The 19,467-nt window shown below is 49.8% G+C and overlaps 1 protein-coding gene across 16 annotated transcripts in view; it reads left to right on the forward strand.

Annotated features, from left to right (window-relative positions):
* The window catches only part of ATP2B2 (ATPase plasma membrane Ca2+ transporting 2), a 388,078-nt gene that overhangs the window by 257,622 nt on the left and 110,989 nt on the right, over nucleotides 1-19,467 (forward strand). The gene's annotated exons all lie outside the window — the stretch shown is intronic.

A 19,467-nucleotide genomic window follows, 5' to 3' on the forward strand; every position in this document is an offset into this window, starting at 1 on the left:
GGCTTTTGCTTTCCCCACTTAGCCCATAGTGGTTGGATTTGGGGGTTCCAACCATGAAGGCCTGGTCCTTCCTTCCCCAGGCCCCAGGAATTCCCTAGTGTGGGCTTGAGCGTGGAACCGTAGCACCACCAATGTACAGCCAATCCCCTGCCACTGGGCTGGAATCAAGTCTGTCTCTCAAATCCAGACTCTGGTTGGGGATCGCTGGGGCTCTGGGGCATCACAGCTCTAGAGTTGCTGGGCAGACAAAGCAATAGGAAGATGGCTGTAATAGGAAGGGTGACAGATGTCCTTGTATGTCCTGCCCTGAGGGTGGAGTGGGGCTTTCTTGCAACTGCCAAAATTGAGCAGGCCTGGAATCTCTAGAGTGTGTTTCAGCTCCTGGGGGCTTTTCTAGAAGGGATCAAAGCTAGGTGCTCTGCCCCAAAACAGATACAAGGGGAGTCAGCCCAGCTTGGGCACCAGACCTCATGGTTTGGGTTACCTGCCACAAGTTACCTTCAGCTCACCATAGAAAGGAAGCATTCCCTACGTTAACCCTACAGGCACGTGTGTGAGGCTCTGCACTGACACTCCCAACCCTGAACGTTTGTGCAAAACTGCACCGAGCCTCAGTTTTCTTCTCCTGGAAAATGGGCCAATGCCTACCTGACAATGCCTAGTGCGTGGCTGGGCATGCAGTAGGTGCTCAAAGTGGCAGCCATGATTATTCTAAGGAGAAGTGGATGTCAAGTCCTTCCCCAGATATCGACCACCACCTGGGAGGCAGGGAGCATCTGAACTGTTATCCTGTATGACAGAAGAGGAGCCTGTCTCCTCTGTCCAGTCCTCTGAGCCCTGGGCTCTGCTGGACTCTAGCCCTGGCAGCATTTCCTCCAGGGCTTGCCTGGCAGTCCACTGGTCGCGTGTGCCTACACTCCACTACACCCAGCAACTCCCAGCTGTCTGTGTCCCTCTTTGTCTGCTCTCCTGGGTCAGAAAGAAAAGCTAAAATGGGTTTTTCTTCCCACATTGACTGTTCTCACTGACATTTTGCCCATGGCCTGAGCCCAGGCAGAAGTTTAGAAACACCTTTTCTCACTGGGTGCTGTTTTTTTGTTTTGGCAGGGAGGGTAGGAATAGGGGAAGTAACCTTTCCTCATAGTATGGTTCTGGCACGAGGCTTAAAAACAGCTGCTTGTGGCCCTAAGATGGCACATCGGCTTTGCTTGGATGGGCATCAGCTTTGCTTGGAGACTTCTGGGTCCCAGCTTCTTGTGGTCACTTATCCCTGGCAGAATGGTCCATGCTCCCCTGCACCATCAGGTTGGCACACGAGGACTGCTGGCAGACAGGGCTGTTCAAGTGGCCTTTGCCTGTTGACTGGGGACTGGGAGATTGCCTTGAATCAGGAATTCTTAAATGTCTCTCAGCCTCAGTCCCTGGGGAGAAGCTGATGGGCACTGTGGCCCCTCTCTCAGAAAATCAGCCAACCACATACAACAGGTGTGGCTCACACTATTTGTGGGTTTCTAGACCCCCCAAAGCAGGGTTGTGGACCCTAGTTAAGAAAACCACCTACCACTCCCACCAGAAAGGCTCCGCAGAGCTGGGAAGTTGAGCAGCACATGGCCAAGTTCCAGCACCCTTGCAGGGCCATTTCTGGCTGGTTCCTGGGAGCCCACTCTGTACTGCTAGAGGGAGTATTGCCTAGCTGAGGCAGGAACCCTATCTGCTCTCTCTGTACATCCCGTGCCCAACCTGGTGCCTGGCACAGATGAGGACCCTGTAAAACCCTGAGACACAGCTACTAAGTCCCAGCCTAAGGTGGGGGAGCTCTCAGACAGCTGAGTAGCCCAAACTGCAGATAATCAAGACCAAGTGCAGCAAGGACCCCAGGACTCAGCACTAGTGAGGCTGGTGGGCAGTGAAGGTCAGGGAAGGCTTCGCGGAGGGGAAGGTGTTTGGACTTGGCTATGGAGGAAAGAGAAGGGAAAGCATGTAGTATGGCCTACAGCAGCATTTCTTAGAGGGAATTCCATAGAATAACTGGTATGCTGCAAGAAGTGAGGCTTCAGGTGAAAAGAAAAGAACTCTGTTTTCTCATCTGTAAAATGGAAACAATAATGACATCTCTATTGCTCTGCTGCCTGCCAGCCGTGTGCCTTTGGGCCTTTTCATCTGACCTCTCTGAGCCTTGGTCTCCTGGTCATTCATGAGAATCAAATGAGATATCTCTGACGGGCAAGATCTCTGAGGAGAAGCAAAGCCCATCATAGGATTTCCTGGAGCTCCTGCTACATTGGTCCCTAGAAGCATCTCCCAGGGGGCTGGGAGGTGCAAGACTGGAAGAGATTTGGGGAGGGGCAGAAGAGCATAATGCCACAGACCCAAACCTGGGCATCCTGGGTTCAAATCCCAGCTTTGCCACTTGCCTGCTGTGGGACTCTGGGCAAGTTACTCAAACTCTTTGTGCCCCCATTTCCTCATCTGTAAATCATGGATAGTAATAGTGACTACCTCACAGGGCTGGGGGAGGACAAAATGAAGTAGCTTAGAATAGTCCCTGACACACGGGTAGTTCTGTGTGGTAGGATTCAGCCCCAGTGACTAAACACCTCCATTTCCCCATCAATAAAAGGGGCTGTGAATATTGAATAAAATCAGGTCAAGTGCCCAGCATCAAAGTACTCAATAAATGTCAGCTCTTGTCATTGTTTTCATGATGAGTATCATCACTCGGGAAAAAGTGGGCATGTTCTCCAGAAAGGTTGGAATGGTGGCCAGTGTCCACATATGAGAAACACTTTGTACAAGGCTGTTATGCATCTCTGTGACACGTATTCCTGGAAACGGGTGCTGTTACCCCATTTTATGGAGGGGGATATGAGGGCTCGAGGTCACTGCCACAGTTCAGGTCAGAGCAGGCTTTGAACTCAGCCCCATGCTCAGACCTGAGCCAAGCACGGCCACCTGGGAAGAGTCCTCTGGCGTCCACTGTAGGGCAAGGCCTGAATAGGGCGGGGCCAAGAGACACTTCCTTTACTCTGTCTCATATGGAGCATTTGTCCCACTCTGCTTGGCCATCTTCTGATTTAGAGAAATCCTTGGCACAGCCCCAGCCCCAGCCCCAGTTTAAAAGCTCCGTGGTCTGGGCTGTGCCAGCTCCGGACCCAGGGACTCAGGTTGACCATTCCCGACACCCCCTACCCCTAATCTGCTGACGCGAGCAGAGAGCTGGCCTCTGAGTCACACTGCAGGAAACGCTCCAGGCCACGCATAAATTAGCCTTCCCATTCAAGTCCAGCTAATTTTAGGCAAAAAGATCTCTGAAAGTGACAAATGGGGTTTGAGGCCACAGGGAATCAGCGCTCACTCAGGGCACCGCTAGCAGCCAGCTCGGGGTGTGGCTCAGCTCCCACAGCTCAGCAGTACTGGATGTCCCACCTGGAGACCCAACTTTCGTGACACCTGTTGGGTAAACCTGCCCCCCAGTGAGGCTGTGAGGCCAAGGGCAGCCTCTACCCCCATCTAAACTCCACTCCTTTCCTCTTCCACTGTTGGTTCTGTTCCATTCTAATTAACGCCTTTATCTTCTTACCTCTACTGTTCCCTGTCCTTCCACACTGTTTCAGCCAAGGACATTAAAATCCCAGAAACCTGAGTTCCATTCCTGAGTGTCTTTCTCGTCAAGGGACACTGGGAGAGTTCAATTTAACCTCTCTGAACCTCAATGGACTTATTTGTGAAGTGAGGGTAGTAACAGTACCCACCTCATGCAAATGGTGTGAGGATTAAATTAGATAAGCCACTGTGCAAGGCAGACCTTAGACACCTACAGAGTGGTGTTTATTATCATTGTTATTATACTCCAGTGTTTCTTTTAAAAACAACAGGTATGGGCCCCATCCCCTTGAAAGAATTAGGCAGTCAGATAAGACAGTGGTGGTGCCCAATGCAGAGTTAACATGCCATCAGAGGATGCAGAAAGATGGGCGACTAGTGCCAAGTGGTCCGGGAGGCCTAGAGGCAGGAGCTCTGTGTCATTCTCCACCATGTCTCCAACACCTGATGCATTGCCTGGGAGCTCAAGAAATATTCGCGGAAAGAAGAAAAGGAGGAAGAAAGAAGAGGCAGGGGATGTCCCAGTGCCCCTCCTTTCATGAGACAGAAGGCTGCAGGCTTGGGGACAGACACAGGACACCCTGTGTCACCCACAGAGCAGATGGCTCCAGTTCCCTGAGCCCAGCATTGCGCTGCCCTGAGCCATTGCACACACAGCCCTCATTGCTCACTTCCTGACACCTGCACCCACCTCGGGTTGTCAGAAAGGGTGACGATGATAGGTTGCTGCTGGGTGTTTGCCACGCAGCACGTTTCCTGGCGGGGTTGATAAGGGGGACAAAGATGGGGCGGCAGCAGGGTGGGGTGGGAACTGGATACTGCAGAGTGCTGTGAAACGGAACCTCCGGTTAATTTTGTATGAATCCCACAGCCTGCCCAAGTGGAGGAGAGAGCAGGGCTGAGGGAGGACAAGAGAGCAGATCACGGGAGATGACGGCTACTTTGTGCTGCATGTGAATATGATATTGAACGAGAACGTCCATGGGGCTGCCGCTAGCTGGACAGCAGGAGGATGTGGAGGCAGGGGCAGGGGTCTTCCGTGTGTTGTTGCCATGTTTCAGTTCCCTCTGTGTTCCGTCAACCCAAGGATCACTGAGACCCTGAGAGGTCAACAGGGAAGCCAGGGCAGCCACAGAGTCGGCGGAAGCCTGGGCAGGGTCATGCGTGGGGGCTGCCCAGACACAGAGTCGGTATGGGGAATTCACTGCCTGGCCAGAGATGACTGGGAAAGCCTTGCAGCCCCACTCCAGGGCCTTCATGTGAAGCGGCCCATGCTCCATTCTAAGGCCCAGGACTCTGTCAGGTATGAGGCCAAGAGGAGAAAAACTCCTGAGTATGCAAGAGGCTGAGGAAACACAGCTGCCTTCTCAAATAAATGCAGGGGTGGAGGGGAAGACATGACGACTGGTGAGGTGTCCCAGCCTCACCTGTGTCACCAAGTATGTGGGAGACCTCAGGCAAGATACTTAGTCTCCGACAACCTCAGTTTTCTCATCTGTGAAATGAGAACTGTACTACTTCCACTCTCTGCCTTTTGTAGACCGTGAGTTAAAAGTGCTTTTACAGAAGAATCTAGGCCCAGTATTTGCTGAGCATTTTTATCCATGAGGGCTCCATCTGACAGAAACCCATCTGGAACTGGCTTATGCACAAAAGGAGTTTTCTGGTTTGTGCAACTGAAAACTCCAGGGATAGATCTGGCCTCCGGCACGGCTGGCTCCAGGACCTCAAATGCTGCCAAGAGGACTCTGTCCTTCCCTCTCCTACTTTCACTTCTGCTGTCCTCTGTGTTGGCTTCATTTTCAGGTGGGTCTTAGCACATGGGGGTGCCAGCAGCTTCAGGTTAACATCCTCCCATCCTAGTCAACGGGGCAGCCCAGCCTCTCCTCGTAGGCTCCGCACCATTAAAAATCCCAGACTATGCTCTCACTGGGCCACTTATAGTCACCTGGCCACTCCTGAGCCAATCCCTGCAGCTTAAAAATGGAGTGGGCTGATAGGTCAGACCTGGTCACATGCTCAACCAGAGGGCGCGGGTCAGTCCACCAAGACCCCAAGGAGATTGGAAGAGGGAAGGAAAATGGAGGAGGGAAGGAAAATGGAGACCTGCAGCATGGAAGGTCCCTACTGTGTGCTGGGGAGGAAGAGCAGAAAGGTTCCCTGCTCTTGAGGAGAGCATGGCCTGGATTGGGAGAAAACAGAATTGAGGAGACAGCTGAGGAGAGAAGGTAGGATTCAGAACCACCTGAAATATAACATGGCTAAAGATTCTACCAGCCAAACCACGGCACCGTTAGTAATTACACCAGGGTGCTAGGCATGAGCTGGGACTGTCCAGGCTGACTAGGCCTATGACTAGTGTCACAGTGGGGAAGAGGCCAACTTGGTATCATGGTGCAAATCCTGGCGCCACTTCTTATCCAGCTGTGGGACGTTGGACCAGTTATCTAACTGTGCCTCAGTTTCTTCATCTGTAACATGAGGTCATAATAGTGCCTCTTTCATAGGGTCGCTGTAAGCATTAAAGTAATATGTGCAAAGCACTTAGTGCCTGGCACATGGTAGGTGTTATTTCAGCATTGCTGTTATTATTCTCTGCCAGGAACTCTCTGTGTGGCTTCAAGGGAGACGTTGGGTTTTAATTAGTGAAGAAGAGAAAGGCAGCTTGTTTGGTAGCTCAACGGACTTGAGCAATGCATGTGAATCTTGGTTAAAAAAAATGTCAGCCCCATATTTGATTTGCAATGTGTACGCACCTCCCCCCATCACCACTACCATGGGGGAAAAAATCCTTCAAAAGCACAGTTTAATGTGAAGTTCCGATGAATCATGTGTGGATGCTTTCCAGAATGCTGCCTGCATATCCTTCTGAATCATCAATAAAATAAACCCACATGTCAACCAATGCATGCTATCAATGGTCATAGGCTGAGGTGGTAGAGTCTGCTGGGCAAATAATTCTGTAGGCCATGGGGTGGCAGGGAGAGCACAGGACAGATAGATAAAGATCCTGCCCGGCAGCTGACTGAAGGGCTTCCCGGTGATTCCAGCAAGACTAGGGAGTCTTCATGTCCCGTGAGCGATGCTGCTTGGCCCACTAGGTGCTTCCCGTAGTCAGGCACCCAGAGAGGTGGTAGAAGAGATGGGTTGTAAGGGCAGCGTTTCCACGGGGCCTCACTTTAGGCAGAGCATTAGGCAGATCCACCATGCAGAGGCCTGAGTCCCAAAGCTACCCGGGCTCTCATTTACTGTGAGCAAACTAAGAGCCAGGCCTTCCCAACATATTGTTCCCTGGGATCCTCACAGCAGCCCCTTGAGTAGGAAACAAAGGCTTGGAGAGGAAGGGGGCCCTGATTCTTACTATGAAGGCATTATCGTTTTGCGGAATCAATATGCACTAATCACTAAGTGCCTACTATGTGCTCAGAAAAGGGAAGGAATATGGAGACCGTTGACTTTGAGTCCCAGCTTCACCTTCTAAGTCCTTAAGTCATTCCCTCACTCTGAACCTCAGTTTCCCCACCTGTAAATGATATGATAATAACACCCACCTCCTAGAACTGATGGAACATCTCCATTGCTTCCCCCTGCTTCTAATATGCCAAGCAGTGATGGAGGTGGACACACATTTATTTATTGAACAAATATATGTCGTGCACCTAGTATGTGCAGGCTTGGGCCACATGTACTCTTCTGGGAAGAGACCCAGATCTCTTCCATATGCTTTCTCAGGAGCAGTGTCTGTGTGATGTGGCTACACACAGAACAGGTGGGCAGATGGGGACAGGGCCGGCCTTCAAGGATATCCTCTCTTGGTTCAAGGGGGCAGAGGATGTCAGACAGGAAATGCCTGGTGCAGTGGCTCACACCAGTTATCCTAGCACTTTGGGAGGCCAAGGTAGGTGGATCACTTGAGGTCAGGAGTTCGAGACCAGCCTGGCCAACATGGTGGAACCCCATCTCTACTAAAAATACAAAAATGAGCTGGGTGTGATGGCGCACGCCTGTAATCCCAGCTACTTGGGAGGCTGAGGCACAAGAATCGCTTGAACCCGGGAGGCAGAGGTTGCAGTGAGCCAAGATCAGCCTGGGTGACAGAGTGAGACTCTGTCTCAAAAAAAACAAAAAGACAAACAACTCCAAGGGCACAGAGGCTGGCAGGAATCAATAGGAAAGATGGCAGCCAGGGGCAGGAAGCCAAGGCCTCGATGTAGCCAGGGGGAGGAAGGAGGAACCCCTTCCGGATCCCCTTACTCTCCAAAACTCCCTATAGATTCCCAGGAAAGGGAGGTGCAAAGGTGGATTGTAAACTGCCCCCGCCTTAAGACTCTCCCAGTCTAGCTGTGCTACTAGTTACTGGCCACGATGCTAGTTATAGCTATGATACTAGAGAGTAATTAACACATATTGAGCACTAACAGCAGCCAGGCTCCCTGCTGAAGCTTCAAGGCATTTTCTCCTATAATCTTCACATCACCCCTGTGAAACAGGAACTGTCGTCATCCCAGCTTACAGATGAGGAAATTGAGGCTCAGAGCACCATCCCTAACAAGTGACCTGACCAGGATTGGTGCCTACACTGTCTGGCTCCCAAATATGCACACATGACCTCCTCAGTCTGCTGCTTTCTATTGACAAAAATAACTACTGCAAGAGGAAATGTTCTAAAGGTTGACGAAGGAGGAGTGATCCCCACCTAACTGGGAACAAAATCAGGAGTAGCTTCCTCTGAGTGAGGCCTGGAAGGACAGGGCAGAGTTGAGTGTGCGGAGATGGGGAGGGAAGCACACGCAGTTAATGGGGCGTGAGCAAAGGCCCTGTGATGACAACCAGGATGTGTACAGGGAACAGTGAGGAATTCGCTGTGCCTGGAGCCTAGGACAGATCGCAAAGCACAGAGGACTCCAGCCCGTGAACTACAGATTCATTTTTGTAGACTCTGGTTGTTAGTCTGTTTGTTCATGCTGTGTATGCAAACTGTCAGGTTGGATAATAGTGTTTATGTCCCTGTGAGTGTGAAATGGGCCTCCAGCTCCATAAGATGAGGCCCTGAGTACAGCCTTCTCCAGGTGCGTGGAGAGCCAGTGAATTCACTGAATGCAGGGAAACCGAAGGTTGGGGAAATGGTTCTCACACTGGGTTCCCCAGTGCCTTGGAGTTCCACAGAAGTGCCCTACGGGACAAGGGGATACTGAATGGATGGGACTCTGGGGCTTCTTACCCACCACCATGAACCAGAGACAGAGACGCTCCTTTTTTTTTTTTTTTTTTTTTTTTTTTAGATCGAGTCTCACTCTGTTGCCCAGGCTGGAGTGCAGTGGCATAATCACAGGTCGCTGCAGCCTCGACCTCCTAGGCTCAAGTGATCCTCCCACCTCAGCTTCCCAAGTAGCTGGGACTACAGGCATGTGCCACCATGCCCAGCTAATTTTTTTTTTATTTTATTTTTGTAGAAACAGGGTATCAAAAATTAGCCAGATGTGGTGGTACATGCCTGTAATCCCAGCTATTCAGGAGGCTAGGCACAAGAATCGCTTGAACCCGGGAGGCAAAGATTGCAGTGAACCAGGCTGGTCTTGAACTCCTGGCCTTAAGCAAACCTGCTGCCTCAGCCTTCCAAAGTGCTGGGATTACAGGCATGAGCCACTGTGCCCGGCCTGATAGTCCTTTTTAAATGCTTTGAAGACTTTGGTTTTTTAACAAAGTGTTGAAAAAAAGAAAAAAAAATTGAAAACCTCTGATACTGGAGAGAAATGCTAAACTAGAGTGTCCAAAAGCCTGGGTTGGGGCACAGACCACATAAGTTCTTAATGCATCATTTGTTAAATCTGTGAAATGGAGCAGACACTGTCTGGCTTCCAGGGGCCACACTGACTGTGGATTAAATGAGAGAACACACAACGTGACTGGCCCAGGGCCCTTAGGCGAAGTTGGTCTTTGCAGGGGCCCCAGGGGGATGCATGTGACTGTGCAAGAAAAGGGTGCTCAGTCCACCCATGCTGGGCAGGGGCGGAGATCAGCCTGACTTTGGCCCTTATCGACTGAGACCCTCTCCAAGCTCCTTCCACCCTGTTCTGTGCCTCAGCCTCCCCATCTGGAAAATAAAGAAGGTTGGTCTGGTAGTCTCTGAGGCTTCTCCAGGCTCAGACATTCCACTACTGTGAAACTGTCTGCCTTGATGCCCCCACTATGCAGACGTCAGATGGGTCAAAGGGTGGCTGACTCACAGCCAGACCCCAGGCCTCTCTTCACTTGAAAATTCGTGACCTCAAAACCTTGACCGATCAGTGCCCAGGCCAGGGCAGTGCCCTGGGCCCTTTGCCCCAGGCCTTGGCCCAGCAGTCCTTTTCTACCAAGCAGCTTCAGGGCCCTCCCACGCTAGTTCCCAAAGGTCAGGTTTAGCGGGGGACCAGAATTTGGGCATCCCTGGCAACAGTTCTCTAGCTCCCAGAAGCCCAGGGGCCTAGACCCCAGTTTCCAATTACTTCTCCTACCTGGGTCTCAGTTTCCTCATCTGTCACATGGGCTAAGGGGTGAGAAATGTTGCTGTATAACTGCAGGCGGGCCGTCTCAAATGCTGGTAGGACCTGAGTCATCCACCCAGCCTGGGTCCCACAAAGGCCCCGAGTTCAACTGGAGAGATCCTCTGCCTCCAGGCCTGCCTGTCACCCGAGAGACCCAGACAGGGCAGGTAAGTTATTTATACAGGCCCTCCTCACCCCACAACGATTATCTTACTCCTCCTGGTGCAATCCAGGCCCCTGCTGTGGTTTCAGACCCAGAGTTATTTATAGTCAGTGGAAATTAGTGCCTCATCTGATGGTTCCCTAGGACCCACCTGCCCTAGCCTCCACCCCAAAGGGAGAGAGCAGGCAGCAGGCAAAGAAGATGTCAGAGGTCAGAGGACAGTGTCACATGCAGGTACAGTGTGATGAGAGTATCTGACACTGGATTGGCAGGCAGTTGGACAGAGCAGTCGCCAGGAAGTAGGACAAAGGAGAAACAGCCCACACTGAGGAGGGCAGGCTGTTGGGTGAGCCCTTGGGAAAGCTCTGCTGGAAAGAACAGCAGAATGGAGTGTTCCCTGGGGCCTCCCCCTTCAGCACACCCCAGCTCAGTGGGGTCAGAGCAGCTGGAATAGGAGCCTGAGGGACTCATGGACCCATGAGACAACAGGTCTGGAAGGGCCTTCAGGGACCATCTGATTCAGCAATCCCAGGGTGCACATGGGGAGACTGAGACCCAGGAGAGAAGGGACTTGCCCAGCACACAGTGGGTATGGGCCAGGGGGCAGAGACACCCCCCGCCCCGCTGCCTGGTCTCCCCTGCAACCTCCTGGCTCCCCGCAGAGCCTCAGCTCAGCCACGCCATCCAAAGACCACAGACTGAGTGGCTTAAATGACAGAAATTCATTCTCTCACAGTTCTGGAGACTTGTAGATGGCCATCTTCTCCCAATGTCTCTTCACATTATCTTCCCACTATGCATATCTGTCCCTCTGCCTAAATTTCCTCTTTGTATAAGGGTGTCAATTATACCATGGATTAGGCCCACCCTAATGGCCTCATCTTAACTTAGTAACTGCAGTGTCCCTATCTCTACAATGACTCTATCTCCAAATACCATCACAATTTTAAGGTACTGCGGATTAAGACTTCAACATATGGATTTGGGGGAGCATGATTCAGCCCAGAACACTCTGACATGGGAAAACCACTTCAGTCCTCAGAGCTGAAGCGTTCGCTTCTGTAAAATGGGGACATGGCCGGGACAGCAAGAGGACTGTAATGAGGGACAGGCTCACTGCTGTACTGATGTGTCTGTCCCCCAAGCCCGATGTTCAGTGGGCGTTAAGAAGTGGGCGTTAGGAAGTGGCAGTGTGGTGACAGAGTTAAGAGGCAGACATCCTGGGTCTGAACCCCAGCTTTGCCACCCACTAGCTATGTTGTGCTGAGGAAATGACATCACCTTTCAGGATCTGTTTACTCATCTGTGAAATCATTCTTATTCCTGGGCTGTGAGAAGTAATAAATGAGCTGATGTGAGTCAACACACTTAGCACTGCCCAGGAAACCCCTGGAAGTGGAGACCATCATCATTATTATTATTACTATTACTATTATCATTATCATCATCGTCATATAGGTTAAGAAGCTGAGGCCCAGAGAGGGAGGCATCTTGCGCAACCTCACACAGCCATCTGGCACAAAACTAAATAAGAACTCAGGTCTCCCAATCCACAGTCCCAGATTTTTTAACCACGTCTCTATGTGACACTAAAGGGGAAAAGAGGACAAGTAATTCCTAAGTGTCCCACATTAGGAAAGTAACTAAGTACCTTTTAGCTTCTCCACGTGCCTTTGGGACATTACGGAAAAAGATTGTTACAGAGAAGGCAAAGCCGCGTGGATGAGGCTCAAGAAACAATGTGATGTCGAAAAAGTGGGTTTAGCATCATATGTCCTGACAATGGCAACAACTCCACAAAGACAGATGCAAGGGGAAAGGGGCTGGCAGGAAACATCTAGAATGTACCCCATGTTGTGGCTGCAGGGTGAAACTGGGGTGATGGATCTTCCCTCAGCCTGTTTCTGCCTGTGTGCCGATGTTGCTCCACTAAGGCACGCTGGTGGTAAACAACAGAAGCTGACTGGGCAGCATAGTGGAGGCAAGAGGGCAGCGTAGGAGTGGGCTCTCCAAGTTGGAGCAAAGGCTGGAAAACCCAGCTCAATTTTCCAGAAGGAAACGGGGACATGCAGGGATCAGTGGCACGACTCACTGAGTAAATGTCCCTTTGGGGAATTGCAGGTTGGGAAAAATCCAGTCCAGCTACTTTTGGTCCGTGTATCGCTCAGGATTCCAAAGCAGGCTGTGCTGGTGAATGTTAACCCCAGCTCTCTAGTTGCGAGGGAATCCTCTTCTGCGGTGGGTGCTAATTTCCTTAGTGTAAATACCACCACATTACCCACATGACATCATTAAACACAGAGTTGGGACGAGAGGCACAGCAGCACACCATCATATGGTATTTCTACCACACAGATACAGTAGACTATCTACTAGAGAGAATAGATAATAGTGAAACGTAGTAAAATAATTAGGAGGTGATAAGTTTGGGGTATTTGTTGCCTTTTAAAGTATAATTTATATAATTGTAGGTTTATATAATTGATTTCTAATGATGGCTATAATTAACAACCAGCTCACAGAATACCTGAAATTTTAGCAATCAGCTCTCACAAGCAAATGTGAGCTGGCACCAGCAAATCACTGATTCTACGTCCCAGGAGACAGCATCCCTGGGAGGTGATTGGCCTAGCTTGATCACATGCCCACGCTCAGGCCAGGAAGGTGGGGACACTTTGACTGATCATCACCAAGACTCTTCCCAGTTGGGGCGACCAAATCCCCTAAAGGAAAGCAGAATGCCACTGGACAGCCAAAACTCAACACAGGCCTTTGCTTCTCTTCTTGATAATTTCTTTAAGCTGTATTTTTTTCTTTTATAATCTCTTTTTTATTTCTTTTTTAAATTCATAGTGCTTGAAGTCCCAGAGTCTTTTAAAAAGGCTCCAGGGCTTAATTCTGAGAACAGTTAACTGAAGGACCCAGCCAGGAGAGGTATGGAGGCTCAGAGCAGCCATACCCACCTCTACCTCCTCACTTCCCAACCCCTCCCACCTTCTCCAGGGTGTAAGTAAATGAGCTAAACCTCCTGCCCACCTGTCACCCTGCCTGAAAGTCCACCTTTACAAGTCCCCCAAAAGAACATAGGCAGCCCAAGGTGAGAAGTATCTTAGGGCAGAGTCTTCTCAAATACCCATAAGGTAGATGAGGGTGAATGGGAGCCTCAGGGGTCTGGAGTGGCCCAGATACTGGAGAAGTGCTCTTGAAGGCTTAGGCCTCACCTCAAAATGGGGACAGGGTGGGCATCCTAAGCCTAGTGAATTCATGATTGACTGGGAGGCCTGTGGACCCTCCGGGAAGATGTAGGAGCTCAGGTGGCCAGGGTGAAGAACCATACCACCCCCTCAACGAGAACCTCAGACCCCCCTGCTTCCTCCTTATTTGGGACCACCTGGTGGCCAGCAGAAGGCCAGGGGATCTGATTTAGGAAGTGAGCCAGAGGGAAAGTGCTGCCCCATGCTCCGGTAATGGTCCGGTTGGTGGGTGACCACCTTGTGTTAACAGCTCAAGCCCTGAGGTGGGAGATGCCACTCCTACCCCCATTTTGCATGTGAGGAAACCAAGGCACAGAGGGGTTAACAGACTCGCCCACATCGCACAGCTGTGAAAGGCAGGCCTGGATGAGACTAGACCTTGTGCTCTTAACCATTTGTCAAAGGGAATAAAGGGTCATTCCTAGGACTCTGTGCCCCCATAGAGGGTGCAGGATGCTGGCTCAGAAGCCTGAAAGTTTTCAGTTGCTCCAAACCACACTGGGGCTCAGGCCCAAATATGGGGGAAGAGGGGCCAAGGGAGGGGCCAGGAAGATACCTGATCTGCCAATGGGGCAACTGAGAATGTGACCCCAATTTCCAGTCCTCACTCATCTGCCTCCTTCTGGCCAGTGACATCCTCAAGGGCACCTCGGCCTGGGCCTCATGGGCTATAAGTAGATAAATCAAAAGTCCCAGACCCAGGGGTTGGAGGCTGTCAGCCCTGGAGCCACTTGACAGAGCCTGGCCATGGGGCACCATGAGACTGGGAGTCTAGCATTGGCTCCTGTGCTCACTCACTGTGTGGTCTCAGGTGAATCACTTTCCCTCTCTGAGCCTGTTTCTTCATCTGAAAAGGGGGTCCAGATATGCCTACCTACAAGGTTGTTAGGAAAATTAAATGAGAATAACGTATTACAAGCCCCTCCCTTTTTTCTTCCTCTCCCATTTATGGCCAGAGTAAACTTAAATACAAGTCAGGTTGTGCCACCACCTACTGAAAACCCAGTGGCTCCCACTGCTCTCACAATGAAATCAAAACTCCTCACTGTGGCCTGCAGACCTGGTATGATCCAGCCATACCCTGTTGCAGGAGGGCCTCAGGGACAGGCTGCCAGGGCCACAGGAGATCAAAGTCCCCAATCTGTAGAAACCCAGAGCTTCCTTTGAAACTACAGAGCTTTCCCCCATCTGCTAGTGTCATTTGAGATTCCATAATAAGTTAAAGATTGTAACTGAAAATAAATGATGATCGTTGTAATGTTTAAGTTGTGCCCTGAGACTATAGATGTTCTGCTTCTTACTATTCTCTGAAACATTTGGGCACATCCCCTAGTGGGGTATGCCCCACCCCCTAGCTGAGAATCACTGCATTCATTTACTAATTCAAATAAGCTTCTTCTTTTTTTTTTTTTTTTTTTTGCACTTTAAAGAACAATTTATTGAGCAACTACTTCGTGCTAAATGCTGTCCTAGGAGCTAGGTATATAGCAGTGAGCAAAACCAACAAAGATACTATTCTTCACAAAGCTTCCAGGGGTCCAGAAAAAAAATACAGAATAAATTAATGAACAACAAAATATCGAGTGGTTAAGTGCTTTGAGAGTGACTGAGGGAGGGGCAGCTCTAGGTGGGCCATCAAGACAGGCTTCCTTGTGGAGGTGACATTTATCCTGAGCATCAGCTGACGTGCTGGATGCCTAGGAACTACCTTCCATGGATTGCTGAAGGTGGGTAACAGTGGGGCCTCTGCTCTTCAGTATTTTCAAATCCCCTGTGTCCATTCCTTGGGTTCTCCCAGGCACTCTACAAGACCCTATAACCTTCATGGTTTCGTCTTGTAACATAGCTGCTCGGGGGAAACATACTTTTTACCTCCCATTTATAGTAAAGAAACTGAGGCTGAGAGAGTGACTTGTCCAGGGTCACACAGCGAGGGAGTGACAGAGTCAGGACTTATCTTTGGGTATCCTAACATTCCCAATCCTATCCCCCTTCTCCCACCTCTTTCCTCACTGGGATGCATTTGGAGAAATCACAGTATCAGAAATAGCACCCCCTACTCTGTTAGAACCTAGAGTTGTCAGCTGAGTGAGAGCCAAGTCCCAAGAGGCCACTGAGTGTCCAGTAAAGAAAAGGGGTCACATAACTATGGCCAATCCCTGAGAAAATAGGCATGTGGGAAAATCCCTGGGTGAGCCCCATTGCAGAAACAAAAATTCCTACAGAGGCAAACTGTAGAATGCTGAGGGTAGCTTTTCTATTCCCACACTTCGCCTCAGCCCATAAGTGGCTAAAGGGTTTCCCGTCCACTTGAGAGAGGCAGCTGGAGCACATCTGGTGGGGAGGCAGGCACCAGCCTGGGCTTTCGGATTCCTGAACCAAGACAGCTTCACTGGCCTCTGAAACCCCAGCCCTAGCAGGGATTCTAAGTAAATGAAAACAGGAGCAGATGCATGTGTGTGGAGGTGCCTGTCTGCGTACTGAGGGCTCCCCCAGCCCATCCCCTACCCCAACCAGAACCCCCAGCCCAGCTCAGCTTGGGGGCCACAGAGACATTAGAGAATCTAACCCTGGCCAAAGCCAACGGCAACCTCTCTGCCGCCTCCTTATACACACCCTGGCCAGGCTTCCCTGTCGTTCCCTCTGTCCCTGATATAGAAAGCTGCGTCCCTTTGACGCCTATCAAGAGACAGGTCCCAGGGGGACAGCCCTAAGCCCAGAGGGGCTGTGATCTAAGCTAGTGAAGACATGCCCCTGCCACCTCCTTGCCAGCCTCAAGGACACGTGAGTGAGATTTGCTTCTGGCGTGAAGCCGCCAGCATCCTCTTGAAGTCCTGGGAGATCTAATTACCCAGGCGAGGGTAAAGTGTTGAGCAAGTGAGCGCTGGGGTTTAAAATAATCAGTTTTTCAACCGCTGCAGTTAATGCGAGGCCAGGCCGCAAAACTCTCCCTCTCATGTTCTGGCTCCTGGAACTGCTGATTCTTTGATCTAGAACTGCCAGCTTTTCTGTCACCCCCACTCCCATACCTGCCCCAGGGCTTTCCTAAATTGTCTAATAAGTACCATCTCTGGGAGCCTGCCAGGCTTCAGGCCTGTGCAGCCTCAGTGTGGGAGGCTGATGGAGATCTCTCCTGAGTCAGGGGCAGGTCCCAGCCCTGGGGTTTAATTCTGAGCACTAGAGGAGGAAGGACATGCCCTTTATTATGGCATGTCCTTCCGGTATTATCACTGTCTTACAGATGAGGAAACTGAGGCACAGTGTGCCCGAGGCCATGTACTGACAGGTGACAGAGGTGAGATCCAAACCAGCGCCTGCCTGGCTCAAGCCCCTGCTCTTTGAATGTGTTCCAGATGCTTTCTGCTTGTAGATATTTTTTCCTCTCCCTATTTCATGTATTTAAATTTCAGAGCCTCTAGGACATGTCATTCCAGCTCTGTCCTGAAATTTTGTCCCTGAAAAGTGCCGGGAGTGATGATTTTCTTCTACCATGCTGTCATTAAGAGCTATTTTTATCTTTTGCTATAAATAGCTTTAAAAGAATTGCCTCCAGTAGGTGCCGTATCAAGCAGTGTGGGGTTTCAGGGTGCCAGCCCACCCGCTTTTTGGAAAAGCAAAACCTAAAATGAAACAAGAGAGCTAAGGCCTCTGAATACCTACCAAGCGCCAGACACTGGGAAATCCATTTTTTTTAAGTTATTCATTCAGTAGATGTTTCTTGAGCACCTACTATGTGCTAGACACAGTTCTAGGCCCTGGAGATAAAAGAGTAGTGAACAAAAACAACAAAACAATGTCTCTGCCCTCATGGGGCTTGCATGTTTTGGCTTTGTGTGTGTGTGTGACAAGCAAAAAAGCAAGTATAGGCATCCACCTATGAGATAATGGGGGTTCCAGACCACTGTGATAAGGCAAATATCACAATAAAGTGAGTCACACACTCACAATGCTACCAATTGTCCGAGCCCACAGCAAGTCGTCATTTTTTTGCCAGTTAACGGTCTTGCCTCAATGTTGATGGCTGCTGACTGATCAGGGTGGCAGTTGCTAAAGGTGGGGTGGCAATGGCAATTTATGAAAATAAGGCAACCATGGACTTTGCTGCGTAGATTGACTCTCTTTTCATGAAAGGTTACTCTAGCATGCAACGCTGTTTGATAGCATTTTACCCACAGTAGATCACTTTCGAAATTGGAGTCAGTCCTCTCAAACACTGCTGCTGCTCAATCAACTAAGGTATGGAATATTCTAAGTCCTTTGTTGTCATTTCAACAATGTTCACCGCATCTTTACCCAAGGTAGATTCCAGCTCAAGAAATCACTTTGCTCATTCATAAGAAGCAACTCCTCCTCCATTCAAGTTTGATCACGAGACTGCAGCAATTCACTCATATCTTCGTGCTCCACTTATCTTTGGGTATCCTAACATTCCCAGTCCCATCCCCCTTCTCCCACCTCTTCCTCACTAGGATGCATTTGGAGAGATCTCAGTTATCACAAATAGCACCCCCTACTCTGTTAGAACCTGGAGCTGTCAGCTGAGTGAGAGCCAAGCCCCAAGAGGCCACCGAGTGTCCAGTAAAGAAAAGGGGTCACAGAACTGTGGCCAACCCCGGGGAAAATAGGCATGTCAGAAAAGCCTTATTAAAACCCTTTCTTTACTGGACACTCAGTGGCCTCTTGGGACTTGGCTGTCACTCAGCTGACAGCTCCAAGTTCTAACCGAGTAGGGGGTGCTATTTCTGATACTGTGATTTCTCCAAATGCATCCTAGTGAGGAAGAGGTGGGAGAAGGGGGATGGGACTCGGAATGTTAGGATACCCAAAGATAAGTGGAGCATGAAGAAGTGAGTGAATTGCTGCAATCTCATGATCAAACTTGAATGGAGGAGGAGTTGCTTCTTATGAACGAACAAGTTAAGAATTCTCATTCTCTTGCTATTTTCACCACGTCTGCAGTGACCTCCTCCACTGAAGTCTTGAACCCCTCAAAGTTATCCATGAGGGTTGGAATCAACTTCCTTTAAACTCCTTTTCATGTTGATATTTTCACCTCCTCTTGTGAATCACCAGTGTTCTTAATGGCATCTGGAGTGGTGAATCCTTGCTAGAAGGCTTTCAGTTTACTCTGCCCAGATCCATCAGCGGAATCACTATGGATGGCAGCTATCACCTTATGAGATGTATTTTTTAAATAAGACTTGGAAGTCTAAATGACTCCTTGACTCATGGGCTGCAGAATAGATGTTGTGTTAGCAGGTGTGAAAACAGCATTTATCTCCTTGCACATCTCCATGAGAGCACTTGGGTGACCAGATGCATTGTCAATGAGTAGTAATATTTCAAAAGGAATCACTTCTGTGGCACTTTTATGCTACAGAAATGGCTTATTTTCTTAAGCCGCATGAACCAACCTCTGCTAGCTTCCAACTTTTCTTCTGCATCTTCCTCACTTCTCTCAGCCTCCATGGAATTGAAGAGAGTTAGGGCTTCTGGATTAGGCTTTGGCTTAAGGGAATGTTGCAGCTGGTTTGATCTTCTATCCAAACCACTCAAATTTCTCCATTTCAGCAATACATTTTCACTTTCTTATCATTCAGGTGTTCACTGGAGTAGCACTTTTAATTTCCTTCTAGAACTTTTCCTTTGCATTCACAACTTGGCTAACCATTTGGCACAATAGGCCTAGCTTTCAGCCTATCTTAGTGAGACATGCCTTCCTCACTAAGCTTAATCATTTCTAGCTTTTGATTTAAAGTGATTTGGAGGCCATTGTAGAGTTATTAACTAGTCAAACTTCAGTATTGTGTCTCAGGGAATAGGGAGGCCCAAGGAGATGGAGAGACAGGGAACAGCCGGTCAGTGGAGCAGTCAGAACGCATACAACATTGACTGATTAAGTTCACCATCTGATATGGGCATG

This window comes from Nomascus leucogenys, chromosome 21 (genome assembly GCF_006542625.1).
Source record: "Nomascus leucogenys isolate Asia chromosome 21, Asia_NLE_v1, whole genome shotgun sequence".
NCBI classification, from domain to species: Eukaryota; Metazoa; Chordata; class Mammalia; order Primates; family Hylobatidae; genus Nomascus; species Nomascus leucogenys.